Consider the following 19,705-nt stretch of genomic DNA (forward strand, 5'->3'; position numbering starts at 1 on the left):
CTTAGTTCTTTATTTAGTCTTTGAGAGTTAACAAAAATGCAGGCATGACTATAATGCACATCAAATAACAAATTCAGTAGGAAGGAACAAAAATAATATTGGATTCACAAGCTGCACTGCTATTGTTTATACACAGGGCTTAGACTTGATTAGGTGGCACGGGATGATGCAAATGGCATAACAAATCTCTATTAATTGCGAAAGATTTCTCAAAGGATATAGATTTTAAATTTCCCTCCAAAGGAGTTGAGTAAGAATGTTGGAGAAGAAACTCTTCCAGATATGATAGCTTGTTTCCATATAGGAGTAAGAGAAAATTAGGTATGTTGGAGAGGAATTGCACTTCAGGGGTTTAGTGAGAGGCCCTGAAGCCTATAAGTAAGATTACTGTGTACATGGTGTGACCAGAGATGATTAGGTTAGGGTCTGGGAAACTGAGTGGCTGCTGTGATAGCAACATCATTTAAGGGAAGCAATTTGAGATGGAAAGTCCAATGAGATGATAATAAGATGATCATGGTGGTGATGGTGATAATACACACATATATAACTTATTTACATATATAATATATATGGATATGTTTATATATATATGGATATCAGTTTATAAAATTCTTCTACTTTTTTGCTTTTAATTTTCACTAAATCCTGTGTTTAAGGCAATTATTGATACATATTACAAGATAAATAAATGTGAAATGACATGTCAAAGATTCAGAACTATGTAATGGAGAAAGGAACTGAATCCAGATTTTCTGATATCTGGTCCAAGGCTCTTTGGGAGAGAAAATAGCAATGCTTGCTAATGAAGCAGCTGGGTAAGATGACTTTTCTAAGGTTGGTGATTCATTTATTACTGTATAATGTGATTATCAGCCAAAGATGCCTTGCTATCTTCTTGTTAATTCAAATTTGTCTGTTTAGAAATCTGACTAGAAGAAAACTAAGATTATTTTAATTATTCTCTGGAAGAAAAACTTGGGTAAATTATCAAATTTTTCACTTCATGAAGTTGTTTTTGCCTACTGGTATAAGGACTATTGCAAATGTGCACATTGTATGAGTTTTCACCAAGGACAGCCTCCTAAGCAGTGTTATGACAACCTGATTGTGTTAAGCACTGATGGCCATGGGAAGTTTGCCTGAGTGAAGACTGGAGAATCAGACCCAAGCTCTTGAGTACAGAGACTATAATTGGTAAGAGACCTTAGCTCGTGAAAGGCGGTAAAATATATGTTTCAGAGTTTTAAAAAAATATATCACCATTTCAGGTGAATTAATAAGGTATGCCTTGAGTTGTAGTTAAATATATGGTCACTGGAGACTGTGTGTAGTTTCTTTGGATGTAATAGAGGAGAGATTGTCATTGAAAATATGCTAACCAACAGTTCCTACCCAGGGTAATTTTATTTTTATTTTTAGTTCATGATTTTTATCATCAGAAAATTGATAACTACTCTTTTAGACCCATCCATTCAAGAGAATGATGTTCTTACTGATTAGGATGGTTGCATAGAGGAGATTTGTTGTCTATTCTGAGGGTGAGCTATTCCAGCCTTGAAATATTTGGTGTAGCGAGAACAGTACATGGTTTATGGGCTCATTCTAATCGAATGCAGCTCCATCTCTCATTTTCCACTGATAGTTAAACCATTAAAGAAACAGTTCACAAGTACCAAATTAAAAGAAGTCGACTTGAATCCAAAGTGCATCTAAACCGTTTTGGTTTCCAGCTACAATTCATTCAAATGGCTAAGAATCAAGTTTAATTTGATAATTGGTAGAGGAAGTACATATTTAGGGCTATCTCCCACTAGTTAGACCTTTAGTTCAGTAAATATCATCTGCACATTCTGGCAGACGCTATCTGCAATGACGCCCAAATGAGAAAAATCCCCCTCCTCAGTCACAAATTTACTAAATGATATTATGGCACTTGAAGGGTTCTTAGTATGAATTCACCTCAAGAAGTCCAAAATAAGGCTGACATTTTGTGCCGAAAAATAGAAAATGAACTAATTATTCAGCATGGAATGACCAAAAATATTGCAAAGCATTTCTTGCAAATCCAGAATTTAATAGGGTGTATTGTTCATTACAAAAGATCATTGTTCTGACTAACTTTTCCAAAGTTGTATAAGCTTAAGGATACTTGTGTTCACAATCACAGCCCTTCTGTTGTCCACCACGAGTTCAATTCTATGCTACTCTTTTGGAACTTTGTTTTTTACCATGAAGTAATCAGTTAATAATTTATATTTCAGTTCATTGGATCTTAAAACCCATGTTCTGCTGATTATAGAAGCAATATTCAGGAGGAATAGAAAATAGGAAAATAGAATCCAAGCTGAACAAAAGACAATTAAAAATAAGATGATATAAATGACAGAATTTTTTTAAATTCTGGAATATCCATCTCATGGATATTGTTTAAAGATATTTCTGTAATGACTCAGAGATGCTTGCATGTCCTTATGCTCAATCAAAGCTGTTTATTTCATACCAAAGTATGAGCTACAGATGATTTTTCAAGTTATTTTTTCTGCTAGATATTTAACAAAACCTGGTCACAGATAAGCTTTGGAGAAGAGTATTTTTCTTATTGGTGATTTAGATTGGCTGAGGAAACAAAGGGTAATTTATAACTTTAATTTACTAAAAGCATGTGAATTGAATATGCTAGGATTCAATAATGGTACTGTGATGCTTAACTCCAGCTGTATCTGTCTTTGCGAATGGTGATTAAAAAAGGCAAATTTGCTTACATCTTTCCTTGCTGACACTGAGGTCATTACTTTATGGGTTTGCTTTCATTTGCTCATCCATAGTATTTCTATTTTTGGCCACTCTTGCAAAAATAATCAGATGCCCTGGATCAAAATAGATATTCTCATAGTGCAATTATAGCACCAGGCAAAAGCTACTGTATATGAAAAAACAAGAAGAAAAGGAATATGCCTGGCTTTATCATAAAACATAACCAATAACTTTTAAGATATTTAACGCAGAAAAAACATTCCCCACACTGCTCTTTGTTGCCACATAAAAATGCCTTCATAATGGTTATTCCTTGACACGAGGTCTTTGTAAAAGAAATAATTTATTGCCTTACCTGTAACTGAAATAATGGCTAAATCATTAAAAAAAAAGTCTAGTAGCTCCTTCAGAGTAAATCTTCCACAACTTGCTACAGTGCTAATCATAAGCATGTTATACAGCAAGTTAGCCCGAAGCTAAGTTAAGCAGGCAGATTAGGACTGTAATATAGTATCAGGACTCATAAATCAAGTGTGCTTGCAGATTTCCTTTCACTTTCTGCTCCTTCTTACAGTTCAGACAAGTCATAATTACACATCAGTAGGCATTGTGAACAGAGGAATGAGCTACAACATAACGCACAATAAACCCTGTCATATAAAAGCAAACTGGATAAAATAACAGAAGCAATACTCCATTTTACAACATCACACTAAAGAATTACACTGTGCCATTGTGTATTATTCTGATCAATCATGAATCCATCCACAATTGACAGCTCAGTGGGCAAAAGTTTACCATTGAAGAATAGTTTCCAGTTTTATTATTTTCTTGTTTGATTATACACATTAAACACAAGACTGTGTGTGATTCTGAAAAGCCACAGGTACATAATATAACACTGCCCTGCACACATTGCAATTAAATAAATTCTGCTAATGCTCTTTTAAAGCTTTCTTTTATTAGACATGCTTAAAATAATTCATACCGGATGAACTGTAAGTGGTTCTTTATTCATGTTTTATTAGTATTATAATTTTGAGTAATTATTCAGGTATTCTTGTTACCTTAGACCAAAGAGATGTTGACTCTGAGGTCTTTTCTGTTATTTTCAGGCTTAGATGATATTACCACTAAGCTCAAAGGACCCTCCTTTATCACTAGGTTTGAGCCGAACATTGAAAATGGGATTTAATGAAACATGAGCAAATATTGGTTGTTTCAATTCTAATAAAACATTTAAAAGAACTAATAAATGTAAGGTAATTGTTGAATGCTAATCTAAAATTGCTACTACCAGTTTTACTTTATAGTTGGAACTCAGCAGGTGTTGAGGGGACGTATTTTTCACATTATTCATCAAATGCAGTTTTGAGAGGCACCAAGGTATTTTTACCTACTCCACATTCATAAGAATTTAATTACAGTTAATATATTAAAGATATCAGAAGTATAGAGAAAATAATCTTAGAGCCAGAGAGTAAATTATATGCCACACTGGAATTTCCTTCCAGATGCTACTGGGGTCACATTTTAACTATAATTCATGTGTACACGAAGGAGACTCTTTTGAGAAATGTGGAGTTCATATAACTACTTTTATTTAAATTACTGATTTTAAAAATTTTTTTCTCCATAGGACACTGTTTTAAGACTGTTAGGATTTAAAGGGAAACAACAAAATCAATGATTGGAGGGAGACTGGAAGAACTAAAGGGGGTAAATGTGATTTAGTCACATTTTATGCAAACACCAGTGACCTTGAAACTACAAAGCCTGAGTTGAGACTTCAGTTGACCTAAACTCTACCATATCCTTAAGGGGCAGAGCCACATTTTTTATGTCTATTCACAGAATGTAATACTGTATTTGGGGCATAATTATTTTTTCCAGGAAAAAATCCCCCTATACCATTATGCTCCCAGAAGATTCTGTGCTAACCTCTAGCATAGCAATTAACTTGTTGCATAATAATTGTGTGTTTACTCTTGTCTTTTTTTGAGGTCAAAACTGTCTTATTTAACATTTCTATGCCCATGGTTAAAGGATAGATTTGATTGTTATAGAATTAAAGCTCAAATATTCATTTAGTCTTGGCTCAATAATAATGATATTAATAATATTTATTGATGGTGTAGTACATGCCAAGCACTGTGATATATGCTTTATACACGAGATCTCATTTAATTTTCAGAAAAATTGGAAGTCTTAACCCAGCAGTCCAACTCCAGAGGCTCTGTTGTCAACTATGCTCCACTCACTTTAATTTCAGGTCAGCTTCTTCATCTTTCCTAATCTTAGTAAATTTAATTCCCCCCTCCATGAAGAAGTTTCTATCAAAATGATTGAGGTCAAAGTTTAAGTCTGGGCAAAATCCCACGCTGGTCAGGGTGGAATCCCACAGGAACCTGTACTGAGAATGTCTTAACAGAGCGCCTTGACATGGTCAGATCCACTGGAACACCTCTTCTAGGATTTGCTTACACCTTTCCTTCCTAACCCTGGGGACATTGCTTTATGGGTTTGCTTGTATTTATTAATCATCTAGTGTTTGTTTGTATTTTGTTTTATCTTGTTTGGTTTTGTTCAAAACTTCTGAAACAATCATAGACAACCTTCCAAGAAGCTAATTATTTCTCTAGTATGGAAGCCTGGGTCCTCTTTGAGTTCCATGGTTGAAAACTGCAGGATTAGGCCAGAATAATTTCCTACATTATTGGCTTGCTGTATTGAAAACATGGGCATTACTTTCCTACCCCAAGTAATGTTTAATGGAGATTGGATCCACTAGTCCATTTAGGCTCTGTCAGTCAATTAAGTGGGGATAAGGGTGAGAAATTAGTAACTTGGCACTATGTCCAAATTAAAACTTCGTTGTTCAAGTATTTAACAGTTTATCTTCTAGTTTGTTATTGTTGAAACGTGGCCTTAAGGGAATGAAGGAATCCTATGAAAGCTGAACAGACCTGGATTCAAGAGAGGCAGGAGCCTTCAGATAATTCTGAGTAGGAATTCTTAAGTGTGTATAATTAAAATGTTTTATAGACCTAATATTTCATTTTAGCAAACAATTTTCACCTCTTTCCTATTGTGAGGTCTTGATGTCAGCTGTTGGTAAATATCCCCAAGGAAATGGTAACTTTGTTATATAAATCTTTTGATTAGTTGTATTAGTGAAATTAATACAAGGTGAGCAGAAGATGGGAATAAATGGGAATAAAAAGGGGGCAAAAAGACCTTATTATGTCTTACCGTCTACAGACTGGGAGTACAACACCTAAATCATTGAGAAGCCTCTCTCTCTTCATACACATGCCCAGAGTTAATTTATTGGAAATTACACTTAATACCAAGGTCAGCAGCTTAAGTTTTGAACTATTTGACTCTTCTCCATTAAAGTGTGGATCAAGTCAAAAATTTATGACTTAGTTACTTAAAATTGACAACAGATCAGGCATTTCCCAACAAGGAAACAGAGTAGGTTATGAAGATCTAAAAATCCTCAAATGTAGAAACTGAGTAAAAAGGGATTAGCAGCTCTGTCAAGCTGAGAGGTGGCAGAGGGTAATTTTGTCTTTATCTTGAAATGTTGCTAACATCAGGAAGAATTAGTATAAAAAGTCTTATATGAGACATCTGTTAACTTGGTCAGCCAAATTAGAAAAAAAATTCTTTAAAATTTCTAAATAGTCATCACTTTTCAATGGGTATCAATGTGGACAGCAAAACTGCATGAAATACAAATACAGTTGAACTTCAACTGTATGAAAAAGACATCTTGGCAATAGCAAATATCTGTTGGAATATATAGATACTGAAATAATGAGTAATTCATAGTTGATTTGCAGTTTGGAGATTATATAAATATATGCAGCCGTATGGTTAAAAAGGCTTTTTCTTCCCCATTTATTTTCTTAGAAAGTGTTATTATCTAGCCTGTTTAAATAGCAACTATGCAAATTTCTCATGCTTTATAAATGTTTCACCAAAGAATTCTCAACCAATCAATTAATTCTATTTTTTTTTTCCCTGATTGTCAGCAGATGAGTATCTTGTGAGAATGGTTCTTTTTTTTCTAAGCTGGTTTCTGTAGAACTCTGATTCCATTTCCTATAGAAGTCTTTTGGGAAGGGAGAAAAAAGTAGATCATATGAAAGGAATTGTTTTCTCTTCATGGAAGTTAACCCTTTATTTTTCCTACCTCTCTCTCCTTTTGACTAGAATCTGGAGGAGAGAAAAACATAGGATAACAGCTTTGATGTGAAAATCTGGTTTAAGAAGGGTTACTTAGTACGTATTTAGATCATTAATAGGCATTTGAGTTTATATTCATGTCAAACTGCCTCCAACTTTTATTTATATAAATGTCTGTAGGTGCAGAAGACTGGAATTAAATCTCTGAAGTGTAGAATCTCAATTTTAGAAGGACTGTTTTAGAAGGAACATCCACTTACAGGTGATATTTAAAGCCATGAGCCTGAATGAGGTCTTCAAGGCAGTGAGTATAGGCCAAAAAGAGAATCAATTCTATGAGCAAGTCCTTTGGCACCAAGCATTATGAAGGTGAAGAGAGGAAGAAAAACTAGTAGGAGACTCTGGGAAGAAGGAAATAGTGAAGTCAGAGGAAAATCAAGGGAGTGGGTGTCTGGAAGGTGAGTGGGGAAAGTGCTTTCAGATCAAGCATGCTAGAAACTGAGAGCTAAGCAATGCAAATGGCAATGTGGAGATAATTCATGACCTTGACAAAGCAGTGTTTATGGTGTTTCTAATGGGCTTCAGAGAGGATGGGCATAGAGAAACTGGTGAGAGAAAGTTTGAACACTTATAGGAAATTTCCTATAAAGAGGAGCACAGGTTTAGATTAATAACTGAAAAGGGAAATACGGTTTAGAGAGATTAAGATGGAAAAAAATAACAGCATGTTTATAGGATAATGGAGCTATGTAGAGAGGTATAAAATGATGTTTGTAGGAAAAAACTGATGGTATATGTTGGAGTGGGAAAGAACTGGATCTAGTATACAAATGGAGGAGTTGACTTTAGTTAGGAACACCAGTTATATCTATAGCTATGAGCTCTGTCTAGATCCATCCATACCCAGATTGCTCTATCTTTCTTCATATGAATCTATATCACACACATAAATTATTAGTAACAGAGCTAGATGGTTTCAGTTGCTGGTAGGTGGGTAGATGTGGTATTTGGAGTTTGTGAGAATTCTCTTCTCACTGCTTAAGCTTTCTCAATGGAGTGGGAAGTCTGGTAATCCCCTGGACATAGGATTTGGGGGAAGTGCTGGAGTTTGGGGTAGAGAGAAGGATGCAATAAATTAGGAGAGTGAGATGAGAAAAGCATAGCATGTGTGTCTGACAACATTAAGGATCTTGTTTAGAATTTAAGGCAAGAATAAGTTGCAGGTTTGTGTTTTCCTCCAGCCATGGGCAGGCATAGAGCAGGGAGAGAGTTGTATTGACCTACTGTTGTGATTTGTCAGAGAGTACAATAAACCAGCAAGAAAGGCCAAGGAGTTGGGATTGTAAGCAAGGGAATGATTACACTGATTGACCTTGTAATTCAAGCTGTGAAGGACTGGTGTGACCACTTACAACATCTTCCTAAGTGGCATCCTTGGTTGCTTTCTCCTTTTATCCTTTATGCTGCCACAAGTTACCTATACTCCATAGCACAAAATTGCTCATTCCTCTCTTTTTTCTTAGTAGCCTCCAAAGGCTACCCATTGTCCTTAGGAGGAAGTGTAAATGTCTTAGCATGACATTAAATTCCAGCCTTAGCTTGCACCTCACTTCCTTATGCCCTAGTCCATTCTCATCATTACCCAAGTAGGGAATGTTCTTTCAAACATATTCTTTTGCCATGTGGTTCTCTTTGTCAGAAAGGTCTTTCTCTCAGGCTTCTAGCCCCTATTCATCCTAGAAAACCCTAAGGGAATTCATTGCTTTGTAAAACTTTTATCATTTTTTTTTCAAGGCACAGATAATTCTCCTTCCTTTATTCCCATTGCACCTGGTTAATATTTTTAGGATGCTGACTTTGTATTGCAATCAAGTATTGGCTAACTTTGTATTGTAATCAACTACTGACATGTCTGAATCCCTAGAACTGGTAACTTTTAAAGTTATGGAATGGGTATTATTCATATTTTTTATTCCTGTGACTCAAATCATTCCTGTTTTATAATTATCTATAGGAATTTTTATGAACGGTTACATGAGCAAACAAACAAACTGAAATGGGAACATATGGTGGTGCCAAATGTCTTTACATATCTGGTAGAAAATGGAGGACTTTGAATTGAATATGGTAGACATAGCTCTTAATCCAAAAAAGAAAATAAGAAATATAAGGTAAAAGTATGGCTGTTTCATTTTGGGAAGAGTGAACCACAGTATCTAAGAGGGAAAAGGGGGAGCATGCTAATTCTAAAGGATAATGAAACAGACGTGAGAAGTTAGTAGAGAATCATCTCTGTGGCCTAGTAACTAAAAACAAATTCAGCATCATGAAGCTATTACCATCATTAAGTTGCTACTGCCACCCCATTCAGTGGGATTTGTCAATTTTTCCCAGGTTGTTTTAGCATTCAGATACCTTGAGCATGTATGTGGCTGGTTGCCTGTTCATCTGGCAATATTCACGGTTTCTTCTAATGCAGTGCCTGCCATCCATCGTTCCTCAGTTTCCTTTCAGAAGAGTGGTGGTGATGTTTCTTGTTCTGCCTACAATAGTTGGGGAATATAAGTAAGGTCATGGTGAGGAATATCTTTGAAACTGCTAGCTGAATAAAAGGCTTTATTAATTGTCTAAAATGAGAAAGAAAATCTGAAATATTAGTTGTGTTGTGAGAAATGGAAAGCTAGGCTTTCATTGGCTTTATTTCCTTTATAAATGACTGCTAATTTAATGGACAAAGTAAATATTTATGTAAAATCTTTTTACTTCAGTCCAAAAAATGTATGCCGAGGGAAAATGAATAATTTCAAGCTTAAGATATTGAATAACTATGGAAAATCTGGTAACAGCAATAATGATTGGAATGTTCCCACAGTATCAGTCATTTTTTTATGGTATACAAAACAGTGAGCTAACAACATATTGAAAGCTTTTCTCAAATAAAGGAGAGTTTAGGCTTTGAAAAAAATTCTGTTACTACGTAGAGATGAAATAACCTAAGCAAAACCCAGACCAGAAAGAAAGCCAGGAAAGGGAGGTACAGAAAGGGTGAAAGGATGTTTTCGAAAGCTGGAGAATTGATAGGAAAAGAGTGGGAGACAAATGAGCTAAACTGCCCAAGCAAATTCACTCAGGACTCTGGGCCTGTAAGGTCTAAAAGAAAATATAGTAATCTGAAAGTCACCCAGGCTGCCCTGTGGCTCTGTCACTAGACCCATCCTTAGTATGTTATGTACGGTAATTGCAAGCTAAACTTTTGTGTACTAGTTTAAAGAGCTGTGAACAACTCTAGTTTTGAACCTGTGGTCTAGTTGTTTGCGGACTTCTCACTATGGCTGACATATGACTGAGTGAAGTTCTTGATTATGTGTCTGGCATGTTGCATTTTCAACCTAAAGTCTTTTAATTTATCTTTGATCTGGGTATACATCTGAAAATAGTAAGAGGTAAAAGCCGGTAAAAAGGATTGATGCCTTATTTTCTGAACTAAATAAAATGTTTAATATGGATAAGAAGACACACACATAGCAAGTAAAATCTTTAAGGGTGTTGGTTCTCATTAGGAAATTGTGTTTAGAGGGAGTCATAAAAGAAAATAAGTTTGAAATCATAAACACACACAGTTTTAAAAATACATTTATTTTCCTGTATGAAATCTTCAGATAATTTGGTGTTATTTGATGTAAGGGGAGGAGAACCTGTAAGCAGAGGAGGTTTCCAATTACAAACACGTGGAACTTTTGCTAGACCCTATGCTGTAACTCTACCTTATAAATGAGATTGTCTCCAAACAAAATTTACTTACTAGATGCCTCTGTGCCAGATATGGGCACAACAATGGCACATTTGTAAACCACAGTAACTCAAAAAATATTGAATTGATTACAAACATTTAAAAATTGAGAGATTTCACGTTTTAAAAAATCTAAATTTCTAGGAAAAAAGAATTCTTAAGAGCTGGTAACAGTGAACACACATTGTTACTTGGCAGCAAGTAGGTGGGCTTCATAGCAGCTGTCCTTCCAATTTAGTATTCATTCTCCTGATTCCTGAGATCTTCCTCACCCCCTATTGGTCTTGAAACAAACAGACTTCACTCAAATTTAAGTTTGCTGACTAGCACCTGTTGGCATCTGAATCGGAAATTCTGCCCTTAATGAGGTCCTGACCACCCTTGACAAAACTTGACTGAATCTCATGTTGTCACGTTAAAACTCCTATCATATAATGAGGGCTCAGTGCAGCTGCAGAGATAAGAGCAAAATTTTATGTATCAATTGTAATTAGCACCCCACCAAAAGAGTGACTTAGTATTTTAATCATATTAAGAGTTATTCCTTAAGCAGAAATGAAAAGCTTAATCCAGATTATTTAATGTTAAGACTATTTGCATCGACTAAAACAACATCAAAGTTGAAACTGGACCAGCACTTGACAGTAAGAAAAAAGGATCATTTAGACATAAGAAATAAGAAGCTATTAGAAATAGTGAGATGTAAACAAAGAAAACATCTTAGTAAAATAAATTCTTTAAAGTACCTGTACCAAAACCTAGACAGAATTGTCTCAAGGAAATAGCATAGATTTTAAAATTGCCACAATACCATTTCTAAATAAAATAAAGCAGATTTTTAGAAATATAAAAAGATCACGTTATTTTTTCCCATTTGAACTAGATTTCTTGGATTAAATTACTATTTAAATTGAATTTGATAAAGATAAAATCCATAAATGTATTCAGAATATATTCATAACAATATTGTACCTTGCAGAAAAAGTAGATGAAGTAGATAATATGATATTTTTTATTGGACCAATAAATAAAAGGCAATTCTCAAGCCCCAAAGTCGCAAGCATAGTTTCGCTTTAAATGAACACATTCATGAAGCATTTTACTGCAACATTTTCTTGTGGGAATATATAGGTAAATGGCTGCAATGATGTGAAATTGCGTCGTAAACTGTAAAGCTCTATTTAAAAATTCTTCACGTTCCTAGCATACAGCTGGACCCTGTTGTGACTTCTATGTGTGCCATGATTAACATCTATCTTACAGAATTAAAATGAATTGTAAGAGAAAGTATCAGTAAATATTTCATCACATGGGGAAAACGACTGAAACTGGTATAATGAAATTGTTGAACTAGTAGCAATATCAATAAATGTAATTATATGCTAATGATAGTAATTTGTGTAATCATTATATAGTTATACGTTCAGTTATATAATTGGATTTTCAATAGCTAACATTTACTGAATGCTAACTATGCACCAGTAAGTACTTCACATGTGTTAACTAATTTAATCCTCAATCAAACCTGGAAGTTGAAACTATTACTTGCATTTTAAAGAAGGTAAAACTGAGGCAGGGAGAGGTTAAGTAACTTCTTAGAGATCACAAAATTAGGAAGTAGCAGAGTTGGGATTTGAACTTAACCAGTCTTATTCCAGAGGCTGTGCTTGATTAGCTGAAAAATCTCAGGGCAGAGACAATGACTTATTATGATGATAAATCCATGTTCTGCCTTTCTCAAAGTGTGTGCCTTTGGCAAACTCCTTAACTTTTCTATGTCAGAGTTTGTTCGCTGCATATAATACAAGCAAATCCATATATTTGCAACAAATATTAAGTCAACTATAGAAAGCATGTAGCAGTGTATATCCATCTAAGTGCTCAAGAACGGGGGTCAGCTATTTTTACTATTACAGTTTATTAACAGTGTTCTCATGATTATTAATACTCATAGTAATTGATTAGCACCTAACATGGTGATTTACAAATGAAAAGATTATTCACTTTTACAAAAAACGTTGGGGGGGGGATGTTAATACCCTTCTGATCTATAAGATCTTGTCTTTACAGCCAAAAGTAAAATAAATGTTTATATGTTGTTAGTGAGTCTAAATAAAATATCAGTAATCACATTTTTGAGTATTTGAACAAAAATTAACTACCAGTCTTTCAGAACATAGTCCTTTAAAAGCTAGTTCTCCATAATAAGAAACTTTTTTTTAAATCACATTTTATTTGAAAAATTATTTTATAGTCATTTTCATGATCATAAATCATTTCATGCAATTAAATTAATGCTCCCTAAATACAAATTTATAGACATTGATTATGAAATAAAACTTGCCCAATTGTACATGATGGCACTGGCCTTACAGATTTGCCCCATGAGACAAAAGTTTCAGGGTATCAGTGTGGATGGCTGGGTGGGGTACCGGAGATAAAAGTGTCTGATGATGGTCAGCCACAGAGAATAGGGCATCCTTTTCCATGTCCCTGTGCAGGTACAGAAATTGAGGGAAGGGTGGGGTGAGGTTAAGTGTGGGGGGAGGGAAAGAACAAGAGAGAGAGACAGAGAGACCAAAGGCATCCCAAATTTATCATGTTGGAATGTACACACAGATTTGCAGCATACACCATATGATTAAGGACAAAGGGAACATGGAACATTTAAGCAATAACCAGAACACCAATGAATGGGGAATGGGTGTTTCAAAAGGTGTCAGCAGAGAACAGATGTCTCAGAATAGGGGCTGCCCCTCTACAGATGTCTTAGAACAGGGGCTGCCCCTTTACTTGATGTCATATGGGACTCTCTCAACAGTATAGTGAAGGAAGGGGCAAAACATGAGTTGGGTGAGTTTAAGCCTCGATGAAGAGAAAGCACTGACATGTTTGAATTTATCAGAAACTAATTAAGTTAAATACTCTTTATTTAGGTTGCATGGGATCTTAAGAGTTATATTTTTGGCATGCCTAATTATAAATCCCTTGAAAATTACACTTATAGTGTCACTAGAAAATCTAGGTAAATCAAGCGTTAAAAAATAATATCTAAAAATGAGAGTTTTGTATGTGACATATTAAAAAAATTATTTCCAAAAATAGTAATCCTGTATTTCAAATAAAAAAAAGAAACCAATTAATATTAGTTAACATAAGTATATAATATACCTAGGGATAAAAACTAATCAAGTGTGCATGGCCCAGGCTTCCCTGGTGGTGCAGGGGTTAAGAATCTGCCTGCCAGTGCAGGGGGCCCAGGTTCGTGCCCTGGTCCGGGAAGATCCCACGTGCCAGGGAGCACAACTACTGAGCCCATGTGCCACAACTATTGAGCCCATGTGCCACAACTACTGAAGCCCACATGCCTAGAGCCCGCGCTCCACAATAAGAGAAGCCACCGCAATGAGAAGCCCATGCACCGCAACGAAGAGTAGCCCCTGCTCACAGCAACTAGAGAAAGCCCGCGCGGCAACAAAGACCCAAGACAGCCAAAAATAAATTAATTAAAAAAAAAAAAAGGTGCAAGGCCCATATGAAGAAAACTATGTACTTTTATTGAGAGACTGAAAATTAAATAAATGGAAGAGAAGTCTATGGTTTTGCATAGGAAGACCATGTTATCAAATCATCCTAATTTAATGTAATTCAATTCAGATTAAAAACACTTTGTGTCCATTTGGGAAAATGTTCTAAATATTATTTGAAAAATAATCGGGTAATAAAAGCTATGAAATTCTGAAAATGAAAGAAAATGAGTGGGGGAATCTCACTACAAACTATTGGAATATACTAAAAGATAACAGTAGTTATCATAGTGAGGAACTAGTTCCAGAATAAAAAAGGGATGCACAAATTAATAGATTGATATATTTGACCATATAAAGTTTAATTGTTTTTCAGATTTGCAAACCACAGCACAGAAGTCCTACCACAAAATGAAAGACAAATGACAAAATGGAGAAGTATTTATTACATGTGTAATGTATCGTGAGTAATTTCTTTAATGTATAAAGAAGACTTATAACCAAATAATGACAAAATAAATACAATAATAGAAGAGTAGAAGAAAGCATATGAAAAAAAGTTCAAATTTCTTTGTTAAGAATATATTGGTTTTTGGTTTATCAAATTAACAATTTTTAATGATAACATCTATTTTGGTTTAGGATAAAACATTTACTCTAATACATTGCCAGGAGTAAGGTAAATTAATACAAACTTTCAGGAGGATAATGTAGTAATATATTTCATAAGGCAAAAAAAACCATATACCTTGACCCAATAATTCCATTATTTTTAAGGAAGTAATCAGACAGTTGTACAAATGATTTTCATTACAATGTTATCTATGATAATAAAAAACTTAGAAACAACCTAAATGTCCAACAATAGTGAAACCAATGATAGTAAAATTCATAGAATGGAATATCACTTGAAGTGATATTGATCTTTTGACATGGAAAAGTGTGTGTGTGTGTGTGTGTGTGTGTGTATTTGTGGTATATAACTTTAAAAAACAACTTACAAAAATTATATATACACACAGTCATACAGAGAATATATATACACATAAATACACATATATATGCTTGTATACACACATACATACATCCACACATAAGACATGTTTAAACCTCACATGGACAAATAAATTAATATATACATGCATATATGTATACAGATATACTATAACTGTATATAGTCTTTTATTTATCATACATTTTCATGTCATATATATTTATTTATGTGTACATGTGTGTATATATTCTCAAATAATACAGGCCATAATTAATCATGGTTATCTCTGTGTGGTAGGAATAATGATGATTTTTATATCTTCTTTATGCTTCTCTATATCTCTAAACTTTTCTAGAATAGGTGTATTGCTTCATAATTAAACAAAGTGAATAATTTGCTTATCATGAGTTGGTTACATCTTGCTTCTTTGACGTATGTGATCAGTGCAATTCTGATTCGATTTTGGGCTTGGGTGAAAATAAAAGTTCATTCCTCATTTTTATCAAACATTGCATTAATCTGTGGCAACAGTTGGGTGTGTTGAACTGTTCTGTCAGTGATGTTCCTGTGGAAGGTAACCATTTTCCCACAATTGTCATGTCCCTGGACAACCACCTCTTGATACTGGGTGGTGATTCATTAGCCTTCTTCAATAAGGTACGATTTGAAAACCAGAAAAGGAGAGTCTAAAACTGACATAAAGTCCCAGTAATGAAGTGCAGTCGGGTTTTCTCCCCCAAATTACAATGAGGAGAGCTCTCTGGATTTATCTTAAATTCTTGGTGAATATTCTCCATTAACAACATACCATCTTTCTTTGACTGCAGAGCATGTCATCCTTGCCTAGTGGGAACCAAAATTTGCTTTAAATTGTCAAAGTGCTCATTATGGAATGCTTAGTAGCTAGAGTTTGTACATAATATTTGAAAATCAACCTTAATTTTTCTGCCTGAGATGAACACTTGGATTCCACAGTAAGCATAATCAGAGATTTACAGAAACCTAGTGAACTCTGTTTATTATACTTGCCTGGAATAGCTACAGAAAAGGTCAGAGGTCCAATGTCTTCATGCAGAGACAGATCATGTTCTAGCTGGTTCTGAGGAGGAAAAAAACAGTAGGTGATGCTTTAATGAATAGCTTATCATGTGAAACACACTATGTGATAATAGCAGTGTTGGTAAGACAAGAAGGGAGCCTTTTTTCTTTCTTTTTTTGTAAAGGTTTAGTTAGTTTTACATTGCTTTAATGCTTACATTTCAATTGTAACAAATAAAATGGTTCACTGAGAAACTATTAAATTCTGCAGGGTCCTAAGCAACTTTGAGTTCATAAACTGGATTGAAATTTCCTTTTTATTTTATTTTATCAAAGCTGACATTTTATAAAATTAAGTACCTGGGTTGGAACACTTTTGATTTACTGAATTATGGTTTTCTTTTATTCTTTTTTGTTTGAGTTGACTTAGTGAAGGAAACAGAAGAAAAGCCTCATAGAGGTCAAAGTTTTATTGTAAAAAGGGGTCTTATGGTACAAGAGGATTTTCTGGAATGACAGCAGAGATGTGCAGAGGCATTTTTTAAGTGCCTTTTTCAAAATGCAGTAAACCAACGAGGAAATTTAGCTAAGCAGATCCTCCTGACCTCAGCATACTCTCCTCTCATTCAGCCAGCAAAACAAGAATTGTCTCAATGGCCAAAAGAAACTGTTATGGACCAATTCCCCTCAAACTTAAATGTGCATATGACTAATGGAGAGATTCTGACTAAGTAGGTCTGTGATTCTGCATTTCTTTTTTCTTTTAAAGATGTAAAGCCATTTAATTCACTTCATGAAGCAAGTATACAACTGATTTCAAAATATCACAAAGATGGCACATAAAAGGAAACTATGAATCCAAGAGATTTGTGAGTATTCAAAATAAAATGCTAGTAAATAAATCCTATAGTGCATCAAGAGACTAATGTACCCCAAAAAGTATTGCAAATATGATGTATTAACTTGGAATCTAAATCATATAATAGGTCAAAAATAATTATTCCAATTGATTACTAAAAATTATTTAAGTTTCAACTCTTATTCTGATAAAAATATAGAAATATAAAAATTACTCTAAAATATTATCTATCTGAAAATAATCACATCAAAGGTAAAGGAGATACACTCAAAGCCTAACCACTAAGAAATAAGGATAAATTTTGCACCATTATTTTATAATGAAATATTTTGTGCATATAAAACTATAATGTACATATAAGATAATTTGTACATTCAATACCATGAAAGAAAAAGAAAATACCTATTTATATTAAGGGGGTTTCACTAAGATGTGATTTCCCTTTTTTTTTTTTTAACATCTTTGTTGGAGTATAATTGCTTTACAATGGTGTGTTAGTTTCTGCTTTATAAGAAAGTGAATCAATTACACATATACATATGTCCCCATATCTCTTCCCTCTTGCATCTCACTCCCTCCCACCCTCCCTATCCCAACACTCTAGGTGGTCACAAAGCACCGAGCTGATCTCCCTGTGCCATGCGGCTGCTTCCCACTAGCTAACAGTTTTACATTTGGTAGTGTATATATGTCCATGCCACTCTCTCACTTTGTCCCAGCTTACCCTTCCCCCTCCCTGTGTCCTCAAGTCCATTCTCTAGTAGGTCTGCGGCTTTATTCCCGTCTTACACCTAGGTTCTTCATGACCATTTATTTTTTTTATTCCATACATATGTGTTAGCATACGGTATTTGTTTTTCTCTTTCTGACTTACTTCACTCTGTATGACAGTCCCTAGGTCCATCCACCTCTCTACAAATAACTCAGTTTCCTTTCTTTTTATGGCTGAGTAATATTCCATTCTATATATGTGCTACATCTTCTTTACCCATTCATCTGTTGATGGACACTTCAGTTGCTTCCATGTCCTGGCTATTGTAAATAGAGCTGCAATGAATATTTTGGTACATGACTCTTTTTGAATTATGGTTTTCTCATGGTATATGCCCAGTAGTGGGATTGCTAGGTCATATGGTAGTTCTATGAGCTGCATGAGCTGTTTTTAAATTTTGGAGATTAATCCTTTGTCAGTTGCTTCATTGGCAGCTATTTTCTCCCATTCTGAGGGTTGTCTTTTGGTCTTGTTTATGGTATCCTTTGCTGTGCAAAAGCTTTTACGTTTCATTAGGTCCCATTTGTTTATTTTTGTTTTTATTTCCATTTCTCTAGGAGGTGGGTCAAAAAGGATCTTGCTGTGATTTATGTCATAGAGTGTTCTGCCTATGTTTTCCTCTAAGAGTTTTATAGTGTCTGGCCTTACATTTAGGTCTTTAATCCATTTTGAGTTTATTTTTGTGTATGGTGTTAGGGAGTGTTCTAATTTCATTCTCTTACATGAAGTTGTTCAGTTTTCCCAGCACCACTTATTGAAGAGGTTATCTTTTCTCCACTGTATATTCTTGCCTCCTTTATCAAAGATAAGGTGACCATATGTGTGTGGGTTTATCTCTGGGCTTTCTATCCTGTTCCATTGATCTATATTTCTGTTTTTGTGCCAGTACCATACTGTCTTGATTACTGTAGCCTTGTAGTATAATCTGAAGTCAGGGAGCCTGATTCCTCCAGCTCCATTTTTCATTCTCAAGATTGCTTTGGCTATTCGGGGTCTTTTGTGTTTCCATACAAATTGTGAAATTTTTTGTTCTACTTCTGTGAAAAATGCCACTTTTTGTTGCATTGGTAAATGGGTGTGTTTTTTTAATTTCACTTTCAGATTTTTCATCATTAGTGTATAGGAATGCAAGAGATTTCTGTGCATTAATTTTGTATCCTGCTACTTTACCAAGTTCATTGATTAGCTCTAGTAGTTTTCTGGTAGCATATTTAGGATTCTCTATGTGTAGTATCATGTCATCTGCAAACAGTGACAGCTTTACTTCTTCTTTTACAGTTTAGATTCCTTTTATTTCTTTTTCTTCTCTGATTGCTGTGGCTAAAACTTCCAAAGCTATGTTGAATAATAGTAGTGAGAGTGGGCAACTTTGTTTTCTTCCTGATCTTAGTGGAAATGGTTTTAGTTTTTAACCATTGAGGACGATTTTGGCTGTGGGTTTGTCATATATGGCCTTTAATATGTTGAGGAAAGTTCTCTCTATGCCTACTTTCTGGAGGGTTTTTATCATAAATCGGTGTTCAATTTTGTCAAAAGCTTTCTCTGAATCTATTGAGATGACCATATGGTTTTTCTCCTTCAATTTGTTAATGTGGTGTATCACGTTGATTGATTTGTGTATATTGAAGAAGCCTTGCATTCCTGGGATAAACCCCACTTGATCATGGTGTATGATCCTTTTAATGTGTTGTTGGATTCTGTTTGCTAGTATTTTGTTGAAGAGTTTTGTATCTATGTTCATCAGTGATATTGGCCTGTAGTTTTCTTTCTTTGT

General features: G+C 34.6%; 1 long non-coding RNA gene across 1 annotated transcript; it reads left to right on the top strand.

The window, feature by feature from the left end:
- The first annotated feature begins 795 nt into the window (after window positions 1–795).
- LOC114487195 (uncharacterized) lies at window positions 796–17,137 on the top strand. The gene is made up of 4 exons (XR_003682043.1): window positions 796–1,197; window positions 4,952–5,029; window positions 14,645–14,731; window positions 17,070–17,137. It is a non-coding gene; the product is annotated as an uncharacterized lncRNA (long non-coding RNA).
- Window positions 17,138–19,705: the final 2,568 nt, after the last annotated feature.

This window comes from Physeter macrocephalus, chromosome 2, assembly GCF_002837175.3.
Source record: "Physeter macrocephalus isolate SW-GA chromosome 2, ASM283717v5, whole genome shotgun sequence".
In the NCBI taxonomy this organism is placed as follows: Eukaryota; Metazoa; Chordata; class Mammalia; order Artiodactyla; family Physeteridae; genus Physeter; species Physeter macrocephalus.